The following is a 21,334-nucleotide window of genomic DNA, read 5'->3' on the forward strand; positions in this document are numbered from 1 at the left end:
CCCTTTCAAAGTCATTTTCTTTAATCTCTAATTACCCTAGATCTTTGTTATTTTCTTTTCAAAACACTTGGTTAATTTAGGAATTCATATAGTTGCATTGTTAAATTTCATTCATCATAAACAGAAAAAATACATAAATATATTTATTTTGAGGTTAATTTTGAAATAGCAAGCTGACTGAACATCTTATCTAAAATTGGTCAGAACTAGCAAAGGTCTACTCGTGAACACTCACATTTATCTTCTATTGAGCAGATTCTAGTAGGTCACAAGATCGTCTAGAACCTTGGAGTTGATCCTAGATTAGCCTTTCAAGAGAGGAGTTTGAAAGGATTCATGTCATTAAGCATTGTGCAAAATGACAGCTCAACAAGTTGTTGTTTAGGACTTTTGTTATACTAGATTCTATATTGTTTTGGAGGGATTGGATTGGCATTTCTTCATTATGAAAAATTTGTCTATTTCTTTATTTCCATATTTCCCATTAGAGTATAGAAGGGGATATTTTCTAGAGGTTATTGTATATCCTTGAGTACCCGTCTTTTGTCCAACTTTTGAGATGGTCCCACATGTTGTTGCAAATTATTATTGACCAATTGAGTTTATTACAAAGCCATAACCAACATACTTTGGTGAAATTGCTTTTGAATAACAAGTGTTATGTCATTTCAGTGCTTGACTTGTGTAGGGGGCATCTTGATGGACCTTCAAAGCCTATCTTGGTAAACCAATCAACAGTAAGTATTATTTTTTGTACCACTACCCACATTCATAGGCTTGCTTCTCTTGTTCAGTTAAGTCAGTCTCGGGGTAAAAGCGCAAACCTATGTCACCCTTTTGTAAAGGAAAAGGCTAACAAACATATAATTGTTAACCTTCAATGACATAAAATTGGTACTATTATTTAGAATTTGAAAATGAAGTAAACTAATGAAATTTGTAGAAATGGATGAATTTCAGGATTATAATTTTTAATAATTATTTGGAATAAGAATTGATATGTTTTCCTAATTTTTTAGATGTTGAAAAATAATGAAAATTAGGGTTTTAGTTCCCAGCATATAACTATATGGAAATAAACTTATTTCCATGTGATCTCAGACTATGTTATAGATAACATATATAGCTAGAACAATCAAAAATAAAAATTGACTTTAGACCCATATTTTCTCTTTTATAATGATTCAAATTTCAACTCACATGAAACCGATAGTTTCATTTTTCAAAACAAATCTATTTTAACCAAAAGAAAAAATATACGTTCTGAAAGAGGACTCTCTCCTCTAGAACGTCATAAAAATTTTAGATTTTTTTGATATGATTTAATATTTTTTATTTCTCAAAATCAACATCTTTTTTAATGTTAAAATACATGCTTGTAGAATTTTTTAATTACATTATACTATATTTAATTAAAACACTATAATTTCTATATCATAATATTCTTGACTTTGAGCTTTATAAAATGGTGTTGATATGTTACTAAAAATATATCATAGAAAATAGTAAGAGTTATTGAAATGTTAGTTTTCTGAAATAATTTTATTACTTTAGTAATTGGATACAAACTAGTATAAAACATGCATTTAATAAACATTTCCAATTTGAAAAGTGTGAGACCATATATAACTTAGCTAGAATGAACTTATCTAGATCATATGTTTGAGAAAATTTGATTTTTGGATAGAAATACTCAAATTCAGTCATTCTGATAAGTCAGCCTGAAAGGTGACATAGCTTTGTACTTTTACCCCCCATCTACCGGCTTCCAAGTCCATTCATTATTTATTTTGTGCTTATAGTTTTCAACTTTTGAGCCCCATATATTTTTTAAGGTATTTTTAATATTATGGGAGAGATGGGAATTATCCAGGGGGGGAGCCCATCCCATGAATCCTTCCAAAATAAAGCATCTAATATGAGACCTATGTCTCATGTTAGATTATTACTAATTATAAGTTTGCATTGCATCATAAAGTTCCAAGTTTCAGAGCCTCTTGGAGGGTTGAGGGTTCGAAAGAGGGAGAGGGGGTCTATGCTACTAAGGTATTTTAGATATAGGATTTTTGCCCATTTTCTATCTTTTTCATGATACATAATCCAAACTATTTTTTCTCCCAAGGCTTCATTTTGCCAACTTAAGTTATTTATTCCAAGCCATCCTTGAACTTTTGGTCTACATAAGTTCTCCCATTTAACTAAAGCAATTTTTTTCTTCTCCTCTATTCCTTTCCAAAAGAAGTCTTTAAGTTTTTTGTCTATCTCTTGATACCTTTAGGTAAGGGGAGGTAGGAAAGTTGGTATGTAGGTACTGCTGAAAGAAAAGCTTTAATTTTGGTGACCCTTCCTACTTTGGTTAACCATTTGCCTTTCCAACTTTCAACTTAATTATCAATTTTCTCAAGGATAGGGTTCCAAGATTTGTTGTCCCGGATGCCTTTTTCTAATTGGATACCAATATATTTTCATGGGAAGGTGCCCTTCCTATATCCCATCAACTCACATATGTTTCTTGCAGCTTCTAGTTTAGTGTTAAAGAAGAAGATTTTTTATTTCTTGAGATTGAGTTTTGTCCCAATGCTCTCATCTATGAGTTAATTATTTGTTTGTAATTTCTAGCTTCTTGCATAGAACTCTCTCTAGGGAGGGTAGTGTCATCTGTGAATTGTTGATGGGTAACATTTGGGAGGCCTTATGTAATCGAGATCCCTTTTATCTTTGATTTTGACTGGGCTTTTTTTATAGTTCTGTTGAAGGATTCAACCATGATGATATAAACAAAAAAGGGGAGATCGGGTCACCTTATCTAATGCCCCTAGATTTATTGAAGAAACCTTCAAGAGTACCATTGATAAGGAGCAAAATTCTTGGGGTAGATATGTAGTTAAAAATTAGGTTAGTCCATTGATGAGAGAATCCAAATGCTTCTAATGATTTGCATAGGAATCTCTAGTGCACTTTATCATAGGCCTTTTGGATGTCAAGTTTCATTAGCATACATGATTCTTTCTTGTTTGAGTTGAGTCAATTAGCTCTTGGATGATAATTATTCCATCTAGTATTGATATATTGGGGACAAAACCTATTTGCTCTTCTAATATCATTTTTGGTAGTACCAATTTTAATATGTTAGCTAGAGTTTTTTGTTAATATTTTGTATATGGTATTACAAAGTGATATAGAGTGAAAATCTCTAGGATCTTCTTGGTTTTCCTATTTAGGAATGAGGCAAATGAAGGTGTTAATGATTTCTACTAATAGGGATTCTAAGTTTTTGGTTTGTTTGATGGCTTTCCATAGGTCTTCTCCCACTATATTCCAACATTTTTGAAAGAAAAAGGCTTGAAACCATCAAGGCCCGAGGATTTGTCTAGATTTGTACTAAAGAGAGTTTATTTTAGTTCATCTAATGTAAATGGTTTATTTAAAAAATTGTTGTCTTCTTTTGTTATTAATTTTGGAATCATCCTTAACATATTATTTTGAGCTGATAGATCAAAGAACTCGTAGTTATTAAGTATATCTTTGTAGTAGCTTACAAATGTCTCTACTATTTGGGTTGGGTTTTTTTTATTATTACTAATTTTAAATTAATACAAAATAAATATTAAAAATTCAAATATTAGCAAAAAATATTAACCATTATTAAACTAAAATAAAATAAAATAATGTAAATGAGACAGTATGAGAATTGCAATATATTTTCCTTAATAGGAGAAGCTCAAATTATTGATTTGCAAAGGATAGACTTTTTAGTGCTTTATTTCAAGAATCAAGTAAACCAATAGTGGTGCTTTTGGACATAGATTTATTCTTACATTCTATGATAAGCCTTGTAGTACTTTATTTCAAGAGACTACGAAACCAATAGACTGATTCTTTAGGATATCGGGCTAAATTATTTTTATAATCTATGTAATGAAGACCAAAACGAACTGTGTAGCCATTTGCCCACTCAAAGGTGTCTAACAAAGACCATGCAAAGTAACCTTGTATGTTGGATCCACCCCTGTTATTCAAACCATTATCATGCTTTAGTATAAATAATAATAAAAGAAAGCTAAAAAATTATATATATACAAGATTTACCTTATTGCTTGTTGAACAAATGATAAATGCTTTGCATGAAAGTCAATGCGCCAAGTATCATTAAGTGCTTGTGTCAATGATAGTGTATCATCGTTCTTTTCATCAATTCCTATAAAATAAAAACGTTCTCCAATTTATTAATTTAAAAAATAATACCTTTTTTTTCAAAAAATATCCAAATAAGATTTAGCTCTAGTAAAAATTATTAATAGCAACAATAAATTTTTTTGATACATATTATTTTTTTAGTAAACAATTATATAGAAGTAGATTTATTAATTATCCAAATACAATAATTTCTTTCATTTTAACTCAAAAATTATAATTAAAACTGTTATATTTCCACAATTCACATGAATGTTGTGTAGTTTTGATTATTTAAGATTTTTAAAATCAACTTTTAGATCACGGTCTATAATCCATCATCAAAAAACATATTCTAAATTTTAATTTGTTATAATGATCCATATGAATTCATATAAAAATAATAATCCAATTTTAAATAAACCTTCTAAAATTTTGAAAATTAAAATATACAATTTAAACAACAAACAACATTAAAATTTGCTTCTATTAATACAATTCCACATAATGCTTTTTATATATTCCATCATATAAAATGTCTTACCATTCTCTGTAATGAAAATGAGTGGATTGTCATATCTATGTCTGATGTAGTTTAACAACTCTGCTATTCCACGTGGATATACGTAGAGCCAGTCTGATCCTGCCTGGTGTCCCATCAATTGGAAAAAATTAACGTTAGCATCCAGGAATTTCAATAATATTTTTACTTATTTAATAAAATAGTTTTAAAATTTTTAATGAGTTTTGAAAGTCTTACCACTGGTCCGATGAGCATACCGTTTCTCTCACCTGAAACCATTTTTTCAGTAATATGGATTAAAATTAGGTCAATTTTTTTTTTTTTTTTTTAATTATTATTTTTTTAAACTGAGAAAGAAAGAAGAAAAACTTAATAAAATTGTACTTGTTAGATTAGTTTGGGAGTCCAATGTATAGGTGGTGTTCATGGGGTTTGGTGGCACTGGAACATCAATGGCGTAGCTGCTTGTGTAATAATTCAAGCCCAGAAAATCAAATGAACCTTTCAATTTAGCAGATTGATGGGCACTAAATTTGGGCAAACGCTTGCCAACAAGAGTTCTCATTATTGATGGGTATTCCCCTTTTGTAATTGGGTCCATATACCTGTAAATATGTAGTGCTAATCAGACATTTAACAATGGAATTTAGTAAATTTTAATCATCATATGTTATTTCTGCAATCAGTGTAAGATTTGATTTTTAATCAGTATTTTAGATCATTAATTCAGATCTATTAAAATTTTAAATGAAAAATAAAATTAATAGACTTTTGAAATGATATTTTCTTACCAACCAAACATAAAATCTATGGCCCTTTGGGCGGCTTTCTGATCAGAATGTGATTTTGAATGGGGAAGGAACCAGTTGCTTAACAATGTAATTCCAATCAATCCTTTTTGTTTGGCCTGCACATGAAAATAATAGATTAGCGCGAATTGTAAGACTTCGTTTTGTTTTATTTATGTTTTTATCTGTACTTTTTACTTATTGTACTTATGTAGTCTTTCTTTTTATAAAATAAAATTATAATTTTTAGGCAACCTGCAACACAATGATAAATTATGAACCTTTCATTTGAGAGGTTTGGGTTCTAGTCTAATTGAACTTAATAATAATAATAATAATAAATCTCAACAAAACAACAATTATATATAGAACAATATTTTTTAGGAAAAAGAATGAATCACCTGGTATTTGGTCTTGTAAACACTGACAGCAGCTGCATGGGAAAGAAGAAGATTATGGGCGACAATATAAGGCTCTGTTCCTGAATTTCCTGTGCTTGAATTTCCATCAGAAGAGGAATGGCGGCCAGGTGCCAATGTGCCAGTATCATATCCTCCAGAAGCGTAGGTATAAGGCTCATTTAGAGTAATCCAGTGCTTCACTCGATCCCCAAACTCTTAAAGCAAAAATCACTGTAAGCTTCAAAATCTTTCCTGCATATATAAGATGTCTGGTCTCTTTAACCTCATTAAATGGGTAATCAATGAAATCAATTAGTAAACTATATGGGCATAGATGCAAAAAATGATTTCATGATTTGGAAGGGTTTCGTACACTATTTTTTGGCTGAGAAAGCCTCCATAGCTGTCCTCCAGAGCTTGTGGAAGATCCCAATGAAACAGAGTCACAAAGGGCTTTATATCTGCAAACATAAAAGATGGTTATGATAAAAGTTGATTATGGCTTGAAACAAAATCACAGTAATTTCTACATCGATCATAGGAAGTTGTGAATTTTACCATGTTTTAGGAGCTCATTGATAAGGTTGTTGTAGTAGGCCACTCCAACTTTGTTAATTCCACCTTTGATTGTGCCATCTGTTCTAACCAAAATAATAAACTTTTTTAAGAAAGGCACTGCTGATTGTTAGTCAATTTTGTTTAGGGGTCTAAAAAATTTGACTTACATGGTAATATCCGTGACCAGGATATGGAAAACCTATATGCATCCAAGCCCATGTCCTTCATTAGTTTCACATCTTCCTACAAATCACAGAGTCCAAAATAAAAACATCAAATTCATTTGGAGACTGAAAACATTAAAAAAAGTAGATTCGTGATCTTCATGTATAAGAAGTAAATGTGATTTGAATCAAATGTTGTAAGTAACACACCTTATAGTGATGATATTCATCCACAGCTACATCTCCGTTGCTTCCATTAGCAATTTTCCCTACACAAGTTTTATTCATTTTATTGAATAGTGATCATTATTTAAAACTTAGAAGGAAGAAATATATATTTAGAAAAGGAAAGGTAATAAAGGATTGTTTTCGAGTCATAAGAGGGAGTCATAAGTTGTTTTTGGGAAATGTAAAAGGTTTGGAGTAATAGGATTTGTATGGAGTGGTAAAGGTTGTATTGAGTGATGGGGATTTGTGGTATAAATAAGGAGATTGGGAAATAAGGTATTTGGAGAGATAACAAGATAAAGAGTAATAAAAAGTCCATGGAATCTTTCTATAAGAAAAATTAGTGCCTCAAGCTGAATCATTATAGCTGAGATGGGGAACCATTGTGACCTTATATTAAGGCTTATGTATATCTTATTTTATACATATTAATACAATATTTGACTTCAGTTCTTTAATGATTTGAAGAAACAAAAAATAAATGAGAAAAAATCATATCTGAAAAGTTCAATTTTAACAAAACACTGCATAATCTTACTAAAAAATAGATAGAAAAAATCAGACTCTAAAAAGTCCAAATTGTTAAACATAAAATACAGAAAAACTATTTACAAAATTAAAATATATATTATATAATTCATCAAATCGATTACACCCACATGAATAAGAAATATTGTTATTAATATCTTTATTTTTACAGCAGCAAAGTGAGCTTCAGCTATGCAATACAATTATTGTATTACATTATTCTATAAGCCTGTGACTGAAATACAAATAAGCTTGGCTAGTGCAGCTCAAATGGAGAAGTTGATGGACTTCGCAGTTTTCTTACTCAACACGTAAAAATTTGAACAACACATTGTCACATAATCTTGCTAAAATTAATAAAAAAATGCATAGCCTCAGAGTCCAAACTGGAAAAAAAAAACACACCTTTGAAAGTCCAAATTTAATCAGATCTAAAGATATTAACATGATAACACGATGTGTGACAAGAATAGGAAGATACTTCTCCATATATAAAGCTATAGATATAATCAATTTACACTGCTAAATGAAAAATATATATCAATTCTAATTGATCATTAAACAATTAAACTTTATGAGATTTTTAGTTGCAGTCTCTTCGAATGTAATAAATGATAATAATAATTAATCATAACAAATAACAATTAATCTTGATTTAAGCGTATAAAATAAGCTGTATTAAAAAAATTCAATAGATAGAAATGAAAGATCTCTAGAGATAATAAAATGTTTAGAAGAAATTAACCTGGAGTATGAGAAAAAGTATCCCAAATGCTTGGGCCTCTTCCTCCTTCCATTGCGGCTCCTTCATACTGATATGAAGCAGAGGCTGTACCAAATGTGAATCCATTTGGAAACCCACTTCTAGTTAACACTCTTATCTCCTCCTCACCTGATACATTAAGCAATAACATCCACCACATACAAACCACTACACAAGCTTCTCTCCACCCCATTCTGCTATTCATTCTACTAAACTAAACACACAATGAGTTATATATGCCATGCATGGGTTCTTTTTATAGAGGAAATCAAAGGAGGCCCACATACTAGACTTTGAATTTGACCATAAGTGTTATTTGATTTCTATTCAACTATTGGAAGAGACATTTAACACGGCCCTTCCACATTTAAAGATAAGCATTAAGAAAGGCTACAATCCACAAAAAAGATAGGTGAGTCAATAAACACCAACATATATATCATTTTTCTTACCAGAACATACCAACGTTTATATCATTTTCTTAGATAACACGTGCAAGCTTCCATTAAGAATGATAAAATTATATTTATTTTGAATTAAATTTAACAGATGAATATGTGTTTCACATTATAAAATGATGTCTTCACAATCTGAAATTGATTGTTCGTTTACATATTGTATGTAAATAAAATATTTTTGAAATTGATTGTTCGTTCACAATCCCTTATGACAATAAAAAAAATGAATTAAATGTAATAACAAACAAATACCATCTTTTTATATCTCGTATCCTTGAATAAATTGTAGAGAAACGTGTGTCGATGGTGAAATAAAAGATATGGTTGGACTGCTGCCTCTCCTGCAACTTGGCAAATTATTCCACGATAAGATAATGATCATTTTGACTACTAGGTTTATCTAAATATGTAATATGTTTTCTATTTCATGAGGACTACGGAACTAGGGCAGGTGGATCACAGTGTGTCCAAATTATATATAATTGTTTTTTACATTATGATAAGAATTGTAAACAATTATATAATTAGCCTATAGGCTTTCCCGTTGGAGTTCACTCCAACCGGAATTTGTTCAAAGTTTTAGGAATTTGTCTCACGCCGTAAAGTTTTAGCCGATAAATGGTAAGGATCCCTATCTTGTCGATATTCTCAAAGAGCGGATTTGCATGACGTGCAGAGATCGAACCCCGGGAAAAAGAAGGTTTTGCTGGCAGTGCGAGACGGGACACAGAAGAAGATGATCTGGCGGATCCATATGAAATTTTACGGCAGGGCACGTGAAGACCGGTTGTGGATGAAGCTGCCGGGGCTACTGAAGCCATTTTATTCTCTCCAGCGATCAACTAGCCTGTGGGTTTCGGAAAAACCCTTTTCTATAGTAGAGAAGAAGATCTGGAGTTGCCCCAGATGACGGAGTCTTTCATGTGCACAAATTAAAAAAAGTGAAAAATATCGTCCGATGAAAAATGTGTGGCAGCGGAGCTTTTTGCTGGGAAAACGTTCTGGCCATCAATGTGCTTGTTTGACAGTTGAATGCTTCTAGGACAATTGGTAGAGCGTTGAGACGGAGAATTGACGCCATTTTATTGGGTTGTCGGGTGGAAGATCTAGTTGGAAGTGGGCTCAGCGGAATCGGAGATTTCAGGGAGGAGATTCTTTGTACGGCTCGATTGGAATATTTCTTGGTGTCTTTTATTTGGCCTGCTTTGTCACTTCATAAATTTTCAGACCTAACTTTGGGGCTGAAAGCCACTCTCGACCCTGTTGGTTCCCAACATCACCGGTTAGAAACTTACGATGCTGGGTATCTAACTGATTTTTTTGACAAAATTGATCCCAATCTTCTACGCTTTTGGTTCTGCTGGACCAAGGCCTGTTTATCTAAATCCTGGATGGCAAAACTTAATTCCAAGATGATTTATAGCGGATTACAGCAATCAAATGAATTCTTCAATTGGCAAGTATCAAAGAAACGTTTTGAATTATATATCTTCAAACTTCAATTACTTTATTTAAAATGTTATATGTTACTGAAAAGAAAAAGATTTAAAACAAATTACTGTTATGAATATGATTTAATTTCCTTCAAAAGAAAAGAGTAAAAAGATTGCCAGCATATAAGTCTAAGGATTTATGAATAGATTAATGATTAGTGCCAAATCTTAATGGGTAATAGAGTCAAACATATATTCTTTACATACAACTTAATGATATTAATGATACTATATAGGTTAATAACTTGATTATTGCAATGTCATGAATTGATTCGCTTTTGCATATTCAGATCAGTCTGTAATAAATTAACCTTAATATGGATAAAACAGCGTCAAATAGAAGAAAGATTATATATCCTACAATATTTGTATTGATCAAATCCGAATGGCTTAAAACAATTCAATGCACTGATTGAAATATCAAATTAGAAACATATAATCATCAAAATCATAAAAGACGAGACATATACTCTCCAACTCTAAAACAAAATAAATTCCTTACTGGTTTGATGCAGCAGTAATTCATATTGAAGACTCTCAGAACTTGTTGGAGCTCTATCTAATAAGAACCAACTACAGGTAGTCTTAGAAATAATTAAGTTCAATAGGTCTCAACTCTTATCCGTTTTGCTCAATATTTCAACTCTTTCTTATTGAAGAGATTGAAAAATGTGTGCTTAATGTATGAAAGAAAATCTTGATAATATATGTTGTCTTGAAAAAATTATATCTTTTGTATGATTTTACACCCTACATTTATAAAACATGAAAGGATGTTGGTTGTCAAACCAAACATCACAACCCTTCACAAATCAACTAATTCAATGTTTAATTTTAACAAGACATAATCAAACTCTCACGCGCTATGTTCTCCTTATAAAATGCGGGATATGCCATCGTATGGTATGAACAAAGTTTATATTATGAACTCATCCTTCCATTAGCAACTCACAATAACTCCTTCTCTTATTCCCGACAGTGTTTATCTGCTCTTCTGCGCGTGAAGACTTCTGCCCACGATCTCGTTGCACAAATCTTGCAAAAATGGGAATACCTAATAAAACTTCAGGCTTTAAGTTCCTGTCCTGCAGTTGTAATGTTGTGTTTTGTGGTTATTTGCTTGTATTGCACTCTTGACATTCTTCTTTTCGAGTGTCATTTTCTCTGTTCGATTTAGACTCGTGAGTTGTAATCCACGTGGAATCCTCCTCTGGTTTCATAACCTGTGCCTGCAATAACAAGACAAGAAGATGATAAGTGTTCATGCAAGTTCAAAGTGTAATACATATGTTCCGCTTATTAATGCAAATTCTTGGGGCAGGAGATTCTCAACTCATGAACGACGGCTTTCCTGCGAGTGGAACTTTCTTTAATCATGCCTGAAACTATTTTCTTCCACCATGGTCATGACCTGGAGCAAGTATTCGCAACCGACGTCAAAATATTTTCATGTGTTGTTCCCTAAATAATAATATTTTTGTCTCTATCCATTGGGCCCAGATAACCATAGTTCCCAAAGACACTGATCCCCTGCCACTATTTTTAACATTTCTTCTGTTTCCAATGTCGTGCTTTTAACAACAGCAAACAATGGTCAGCGATGAAAACTCTCTACAATTGGAAACCTGCTTCAAGTGTTGGTTGTATGTGTTTCACTGATAATGTATCTCCAATGACATTGATGAAAAAAATTACAACACCATTATATGTGCTCACAGTTCGTCTCTTTATGTGCAGTCTCAAGTTGTTCGGGATAGTAATATCTGTATGACATTTACAACAATTTTGCCATCATCTTCCCACTCTTAATTAGTGACTATAAACTGGAATATCTGCATGGCCAGATTGTTGTGAATTTTCAGCAAGGTCTCTGAAGATAATTCCAATATGTTCCAAGTATCATTGCTTTCTAAACATGGCAGCCCTCCTTTGTAACTTAATGATTCCAGGCTTTGCTGATAGAAAAATAGGACTACATTGCATATGATTAAGATTATACACAGGCCAGAGATGCATCTATGTTCAAGACCAAAGCAAGCTAATACAACCATGTATGTGAGTTCTTGGAAAAGGAGCAGAACAAAATCTGGCATAAAGCAGGACTTTTTTTGAAATCAATACTTTCTTCTGAAACCTGTCTGGAGATTCAAGGTAGTGCCGCTTCTAATTTCTTGTATGATCCCAATGACTTGTAGCTTGTAATGTATGTCCTCAGTTGACTTTTCTTCACTGAAAGAACTCACAACTACATCTTTACACTCTCATTTATATTAGTAACATATCAAATTTTGCATATGAATGTAAATCCTTAAAATCACTGGTATTTTAAGCTCACATATTCAATTAATACAGATCTAGTTCTGATTGATCAAACCACAGTATTTGATTATTAGCTTGTGCAAAAATCATCTCCAAGATACGTCATAAAACAAATCAGTAAACTACGTCCTGCTTGATCCCAAGAACTAGATAATCTCCTTAATGATGGATAATTATGGACAAAACTAATTCATATCATGGATTAATTTTTTATACTCCATCAATGGCTCTAATTGGGGACATATGCTCCTTGTGAGCATAGCGAGATCTCAGTTATCTCTGGATGAGCAGTCCTGGCGACACATTAAAGGAAATAAGTTTGTGGACTTGCACATAAAAATCTAGAAAATGAAATAAAATAAAAGAACTAAGGAACAATTAAAAAAAAAGAAAAAAAAAGCAGAATATCTTCCCTTTCAAGCTTACTGAAAAAATGGTTTGAGATACTGTCCATGAACTGGAAAATCTTGTACATGACCCTCCGCATCCTGCAAAAAGTAAGATTGTTCACCTGCTTTATCGGAAATAATAAATGGTCTGAGCCATAAGGCTTTGAACTTTCCATGCTTACCTTTGTCCTGATCCTTAGTGTTCCATTTCAAGACCCAATCACCTATTTTAAAAGATCGTTTGGAAGACTTTTTGTCATGAAGGAACTTGAACTGTTGCTACTTATTTATATTTTTCTCCTGTGCTAGCCTTCTTATCTCATCTAATTCAATTAATGCATTCAGCCTGTTTTCCATAAAATTAACATCTTCTAATTGTTCCTCAGTAACAAATTTGTAAATAGGTAATAAATTATTCAAGGGAAGTTTGGCCTATTTTCCATAAAACAAATTGAAAGGAGAGAAGCCTGTTGACTTCTTTACCGTGCTTCTGTCTACCCACAGTGCTAAATTCAACTTCGAGTCCCAAGCACGTTTGTTGTTATCCAGCATTCTTTTGATGATTTTCAAGATGTTCTTGTTGTTAGATTTTGCCTATCCATTACCCTGGGGGTGATATGGAGATGAATATGGAACTACAATGCCATATTTCTTGCAAAACTCAACAAATTCGTTAGACCTAAAACACATAGCATTATCTGCTATGATTTTTTGTGGAACTCCGAATCAAGTCAAGATATTCTCCAATAGAAACTTGATAACCACTTTACTTGTTGACTGCCGAGTAGGTATAGCTTCCACCCATTTGGTAAAGTAATCAGTGGCTACTAAAATCCAGCTATGTCCACCACTTGACTTTTCACTGATTTCTCCTATAAAATCAATCCCCCACATTTGGAATGGTTCTTCCTCTTGCATTGTCCTTAATGGGAGAGCACCATCATATTTTTACTTATGGAAAAAAATTTCACAAGCTTCGCATTTTCGAATATAGGCATGGCAATCCTTGAAAAGTTGAGGCCAATAGTAACTTGTTCGCAATATCTTATGTGTTGTAGTCTTGCCGAGAAATGACCCCCACAAACCCCTTCATGCATTTCCTTGAGAATGACCTCTGATTGTGCAATATCTAAACAAAACAATAGAATCCCATCCTGATTTTTCCAATACAAATCACCCTGAATTAAAACATATTTTGCAGCTTGTAACTTAATGGTCCTTTTCTAATTCTCATTCAAATTATCTCTACATTTAGTATGCTGCAAATAATACACTATAGCTGTGTACCAAGGGCATCTCCCAATACTAACTTTAGCATGTTCGTCATCAATTTGGTTAACCTATGCGGCCTCCAAATTTGACTCTACCATGAGCTTTGCTAATCCTTGCCCTCTAACTAATTTAGTAATCTGAATATCTATATTGAATTATTGGATTTGATTTATCCAATGAGATCATCTTCCAGTGGTTTCAGATTGTCTAAATATGTCTTTAATGGTAGCATTAGGCACATAAGCAATAACTTCAGCCCCTACTAAGTAAGGTCGAAAATATTTAACTGCCTTAACCAGAGCATAAGCTTGTTTTTCATTTATATCATAGTTTAATTCTACGGCATGTAAAATCTTGCTAAAGAATGCAATTGGTTGTTCATAACCTTCATCGTTCTTTTGTAACATAATAGCGGCTATGGTATGGTAAGAGGCAAATGAAAATAACTAGAATGGCTTCTTAAAGTCAGGAGACTTTAGAACTGGGGCTTCTTTTATAGCTTGCTTTATCTTAGAGAATGCCCCTACAGCCTCACTATCCCAAGCAACTTTCACACCCTTCTTAAGCATCTTAGCAATAGGTTTAGCAATTTCAGCAAAATTAGAAACGAACCTTCTCACAAAATTGATTTGCCCAAAGAAAGATTGAATTCCCTTAGTCATTTTAGGTATCTGAATGTTGTCGATGGCTGCTACCCTTTTAGGATTAATTCTAACCCCTTCCTTGGAGACTATATGGCCTAACAACGTTCCTTCGATTACCCCAAACTGACACTTTTTAGGATTCAAAGAGATTCCAAATTCAAGGGCCCTTACGAAAAATCTTCTCTAAGTGCTTACAATGGTCTTCTGCTTTCTTTGAATAAGCAGTAAGGTCATCTTGGTAGACAACCATGATTAAGTCAATCAATCCATTGAAAGCAGCATCCATTGCCCTTTGAAAGGTAGCTTCCGCATTTGTTAGCCCAAAAGGCATCCTAGCATAGATAGGTACCCCAAGGTGTGGTAAAAGCGGTCTTATATTGTTCGAATTCTTTAACTTTGACTTGATTATAACCCGAGAATCCTTCCATCATAGATAGTAATTCATTTCCAGTTACCTTTTGCAATAGAATTTCCATGTTAGGTAATGCATAGTTGTCTTTAAGGGAAGATATATTTAAGTTTCTAAAATCTATACATAATCGTATATCTCCATTCTTCTTTCTTATTGGGACTAAATTCGAAACCCATGTAGAATGCCTTATAGGCTTTATAATTCTGACATCTCTTAATTTGATGAGTTAATCTTTCATTTTTGGTGCTAAGGTCAAATTTATAAGACGTTGTCTTTGTCTAAATGGTTTGGCATTAGGTTTCAAAGGTATTTCATGCTGAAATAAATCTTCCCTATATGCTTTAAGCTCATCATAACTCAAAGCGAAGACGTGTCTATATTTTCTTAATAAAGTAATTAGGTCAGCCCTTACTTTTGATGACAATTTCTTTCCTATGTAAACCTTTTTGGGAGAACTTTTACTTCCCAAATTTATTTCCTCAATTTCATTTTGGATCTTGGTAGATTTGCTATTTTTTGGACTTTCCTTTTCATCAAAGATTTGTTCTAAAGCAACTAGACCTTTTGGTATTTTATTGATTTTTAATTGCATTATTTCCTTTCCAAATAATGTTTCCTTACCGTCTTCTTCTTCTATGTAACCATTCCAGTCAATGAATTGATTTTCATAATCTTCTTGACAAGTTAAAAATTTAATGATATCCTTATCGTCTTCAAAAACTTGCCAATTTTGAACATTGTCTGGTATTGACGGTCTATTTTTTATTTCAACTTGAATAACTTCATTGAATGGGATATCTATTTACCAATAGCGAGATTAGCCATTATATCAGCTAGGTAATTGGTTGATCTATCGATCCATTTGATTGAAAAGGCATCAAAGAATTCTATCAAATCCCATACATATTTTCGATATTGTTTTAATCTCGAGTTCCTAGTTGAAAATTTATGCCTAATTTGTGAAACAAATAAATTTGAATCCCCTAAAACAGCAAGCATTCTAATCCTATACGCTTTTGCAATACCAAGACCAATGATTAACACCTCATACTCAGCAATATTATTAGTGCATTCAAAATTTAGTAAGAAAGAAAATTTAAAAGTTTTACCTGATGGCGAAACAAAAATAATGCCAGCCCCATTTCCTTCCCTACTACATGCGCCATCAAAAAACATTTGCCAAATATCACTACAATTTTCTTTTACATAAATTGAAATTGGATCAACAATCTTAGAAGTGGGTTTGGTTATGCTTACTTGGAAGTTGTCCATGTCTGAATGGAAAAAGTTAACCTCGAGATCTGAAATGTAATTTTCAACCAAATAGTATGACTGGGGTTCCCTTTCGATTCGTATTTCCTTGCCTCCCACAAGAATGTTAGCATAAGACATATCTAACTGCACATGACCTCCAACCAAATTTGACCATTGCCTAGATAACAACATCCCATAACTTGCTGATATTTCAACTACTGTAATGTCAGTTCTATATGATATATGCGAAAATGATGGAAAATGAAATTCAACATTTTTAATTATTCCAACTACAGGTACAGATCTGTTATCCATGGCATAACATTTTCCAAAAGGAGTATCAACTTTAAGTCCTATTTCCTTCATTACATCAGCAGACATTATATTTACCGCTACGCCAAAATCAATCACACAATTTTTTACCAATTTATTGTTTATCAACAATGTTAAATAGAATAGGTCTACTTGATTTGTCATCTTATTTAATGTTGTTCCTTAATATACAATAGGTGTTTCTTCATTATTTTTAAAATCATCCTTATTGTTAATATCTTGCATACTAGACAATATCTTCACAATTTCATGCCTGTAATCAGAAAATTTCATCATATCCATTAGAGGCACAACAATCTTTAACTAAGATAAAGCATGACTCATAAAACTATGACAATCAAATATTTTCTTACCATTAGTCTGCACAACTGGTTGCTTGGTCATTCTATAAGTTTGGTTACCTTCCTTTTTTTTGGTTTGAGCTTGATTTTTAGGCTTCTTAGATGCTTCGATCTATTGCTGATTCCTTACGAATATACTAGCAGGACTTCCTTGATCAGCATTATTATCTTTATTCCTTCTTTGGTATGTATGCTTAGCATACTCAACTGTTGCGATAGTGTAAGCTCTTCTTTCTTTTGGTGTTAACCTGCGAAAAGTAGGATTATCTTCCTCGTCTGAAAAGACTTGTTGAGTACATTGCTGCTAATTAGAGCCTCTGTAATAATAATCAGCATTTTGATCTTCATGCCTAGAGTCGTCTTCATCTCTTCCCCATAGTGGTTCAGATGTTATTGTGTTGACTATGGGTTTTTCCTCACCTTCCTGATTTTCTTCTTCAAAGATAGCTTGTGCAACAATGCAATGACTATGATCGTGGTGCAACCTGCACACATCACACCATGGGCCATCATCAACAATATTCACTTTTTTCAAAGGATCAGGAGTATCTTTAGCATGAGTTGGTCTTTCTGGTTTTCCATCCTTCCAGTTCGTGTTGTAAGGGATATCATGCAATCTTACTCTGTCATTTCTATTAAAGGGTGGCCTCTCATTTTTGCTTTTTTTAACTTTTATCTCCTTTAACATGTCCATTATTTCTTTAAGTTCGTCCTTCTTAGGATTTTTTGGATTATGCAGTTTTGGATCATCCCTCTTATTAACTCTTCCTGCTACCTTCTTATCATTTTCAATAGTTATGGAAACTTTTAAAGCTTGGGGCAGCAAAGAAGGTCTATGAGATCTTATTTCATAGTGAGTTTTGCTATCAAAGGCACTCAAATAAAAATCAATCAAGAATGAATCGACCGGCCTAGTTTCTCTTGGAATTCTGTTGAGGACTTTGTTAAACCTTTTGTTGAACTTTGACACTGATTCATTTGAGTTCTTTTTAATGCTAGTTAATTCATGTGATGTGAAATATGTATCAATGTGATCTCCAAATTGCTCAATAAATTGATCTATGAAATTACACCAACCAGAGATTGATCTATCTAGCAAACTTCTATACCATTCCGCAACATCGTCGGTTAATGATTGAACAAACAATTTCATGAACACATCTTCATGTTCTTCTTCAAAATCTTCAATCACATTTTTCAGGTTGATAACATGTCTTTCAGCTGATTCAGTTCCGTTTCCTAAAAATTTTGGGATGGCATTCCTCAAATCATTTGAAATAAAATTTGGATATCCTTGAATCCCATTGAAATCAAGTTGCCTATAGCGTTCAATTGTCATTAGTTGCCGCATTACTTGATTTCTATTGCCTTGATTTTGCGCCATATATCCTTGAATGTTTTGATTATTGTTATTCTGATTTACCCCATAAGGCTGCCTAGTATTCCCACTATTTTGCTGAATTCCTCTATTATTTTGTCCATTTTTCCATGCTCACTAATTATTATATCTATTATTATCTTGATTTCTCTCTCTTCTATTCTCATAGAGCAGATTATCATGACTAGTAGCATATTGTGTTTCCAAATTCTTTCTGTGAGGTGGGTTGTACCTAGGTAGAGTATTTTGATCTGATTTTTCTTTCCTCCATCTATCTGATCTTTGTTCATTAGAAGTTTTAGGTGAGGAGGTAATAAGGTCTTTTGACATTCCTATTTTTGCTAGGATATCATCTGGCTACATTTTTAATGCTTTTGCCAATATTGCGCTATTACCATTCATAGTTTCAGCCATTTTATTTATTATCATGTCCCACTGCATTATTTTTTCTTGTTCATCATCATCCTCTATACGAGTTATTTCACATTGAGGCTCTTCATCAATCCTAGGAATGTGAAAGAATGGGTTTTCTTCTTCCTTTTCCGAGCTATTAAGGCTTGATTCACAAACTTTAGGTTGTTTATTGGCTCTTTCCTAAAAATTTCTATGCCTCGTGTAAAACATGTTTGCCTTTTGATTTTTTCCTTTATTATTTCTTGGCTTTTTATTAAAAATTAATTATTGAAGTCTTTTAGGTTGGGGATTAACTGATCTTCTACCCCACATACACTTGCAAATTTAAAAAAATGTTGATCCAAATATACAATAGAGTCGCCAATTTCTTTTAAACAGAAAGAAATGAAAATTTGGGTTCTTTATCCAGCAGAGCTTAAGCCAATAACTTGAAAATAATTTGTTGAACAATAAGAAAATAAATCTCTTTAGTTGTTGATTTATGTGAAATATATGAGATTAAGATTTCAAGCCAACACTTAAGGTTTTTTGAACACCACTTGTAAATTTTATCCAACTACTGTCTAGAAATCAGAATATTGAAATCTGAAAGTTATAAACTGCAAATGGAACTAAAAAACTTTCTAATGCATATATATCTAATTGAAAGAAAACAAAATCAAAAATCTCACCTCTAGGCTTATGCCTAAATGAAACTCTAAACTGGTCCTGGAATAAGTAAACCTTACTTGTGACATCCCTAGTAAAGTCACCAATCTGTTGGTTCCCAAAATCACGGGTTAGAAACCTATGAGCCTTGCTTGCTTGATGTTGGTTATCTAACTGATTTTGGCCTACTTGACAGGATTGACCCCAATCCTCTACGCTTTTGGTTCCGTTGGACCAAGGCCTCTTTACCTAAATCTTGGATGAAAAAACTTAATTCTAAGATGATTTATAGCGGATTACAGCAATCAAATGAATTCCTCAATTGGAAAGTATCAAGGAAAAATTTTGAATTATATATCTTCAAACTTCAATTACTTTATTTAAGATGTTATATGTTACTGAAAAGAAAAAGATTTAAAGCAAGTTACTATTATGAATATGATTTAATTTCCTTCAAAAGAAAAGAGTAAAAAGATTGCCAGCGTATAAGTCTACAGATTTATGAACAGATTAATGATTAGTACCAAATCTTAGTGGGTAATAAAGTCAAACATATATTCTTTACATACAACTTAATGATATTAATGATACTATATAGGTTAATAACTTGATTATTGCAATGCCATGAATTGATTCACTTTCGCATATTCAGATCAGTCTGTAATAATTTAACCTTAATATGGATAAAACAACTACAAATAGAAGAAAGATTATATATCCTACAATATTTGTATTGATCAAATCTGAATGGCTGAAAACAATTCAATGCATTGACTGAAATATCAAATTAGAAACATATAATCATCAAAATCATAAAGGACGAGACATATACTCTCCAACTCTAAAACAAAATAAATTCCTTACTGGTTTGATGTAGCAGTAATTCGTATTGAAGACTCTCAAAACTTGTTGGAGCTCTATCCAATAAGAACCAACCACAGGCAGTCTTAGAAAAAATTAAGTTCAATAGGTCTCCACTCTTATCTGCTTTGCTCAATATTGCAACCCTTTCCTATTGAAGAGATTGAAAAATGTGTGCTTAATGTATGAAAGAAAATCTTGATAATATATGTTGTCTTGAAAAAATTATATCTTCTGTATGATTTTACACCCTACATTTATAAAACATGAAAGGATGTCGGTTGTCGAACCAAACATCACAACCCTTCACAAATCAACTAATCCAATGTTTAATTTTAACAAGACATAATCAAACTCTCACGTGCTATATTCTCCTTGTAAAATGTAGGATATGCCATCGTATGGTATGAAAAAAGTTTATATTATGAACTCATCCTTCCATTCGCAACTCACAATAACTCCTTCTCTTATTCCCGACAGCATTTATCTGCTCTTCTGCGCATGAAGACTTATGCCCGCAATCTTGTTGCACAAATCTTGTAAAAATGGGAATACCTAATAAAACTTCAGGCTTTAATTCTTGTCCCACGGGTATAATGTTGCATTTTGTGGTTATTTGCTTGTATTGCGCTCCTGACATTCTTCTTTTCGAGTGTCATTTTCTCTGTTTGATTTAGACTCGTGAGTTGTAATCTGTGTGGAATCCTCCTTCAATTTCATAACATGTGCCTGCAATAACAAGACAGGAAGACGATAAGTGTTCATGCAAGTTCAAAGCGTAATACATATGTTCCACTTATTAATGCAAATTCTTGGGGTGAGAGATTCTCAGCCCATGAACGACGGCTTTCCTGCAACTGGAACTTTCTTTAATCATGCCTGAAACTATTTTCTTCCACCATGGTCATGACCTGGAGCAAGTATTCGCAACCAACGTCAAAATATTTTCATGTGTTGTTCCCTAAATAATAATGTTTGTGTCTCTATCCATT

The 21,334-nt window shown here is 32.6% G+C and overlaps 1 pseudogene across 1 annotated transcript; it reads right to left on the minus strand.

The window, feature by feature from the left end:
* Positions 1 to 3,687: 3,687 nt before the first annotated feature.
* Positions 3,688 to 8,359, minus strand: LOC149532889 (beta-glucosidase 12-like; annotated as a pseudogene). The gene is made up of 12 exons (XR_016356929.1): positions 8,109 to 8,359; positions 6,818 to 6,876; positions 6,611 to 6,686; positions 6,444 to 6,521; positions 6,259 to 6,346; positions 5,886 to 6,137; positions 5,488 to 5,603; positions 5,081 to 5,301; positions 4,934 to 4,965; positions 4,718 to 4,820; positions 4,090 to 4,198; positions 3,688 to 4,009 (listed from the first exon to the last, which is right to left on the minus strand). The product of XR_016356929.1 is annotated as a beta-glucosidase 12-like (transcript).
* Positions 8,360 to 21,334: the final 12,975 nt, after the last annotated feature.

This window comes from Cupressus sempervirens, chromosome 10, assembly GCF_028749045.1.
Source record: "Cupressus sempervirens isolate cs-2001-9-10 chromosome 10, ASM2874904v1, whole genome shotgun sequence".
NCBI classification, from domain to species: Eukaryota; Viridiplantae; Streptophyta; class Pinopsida; order Cupressales; family Cupressaceae; genus Cupressus; species Cupressus sempervirens.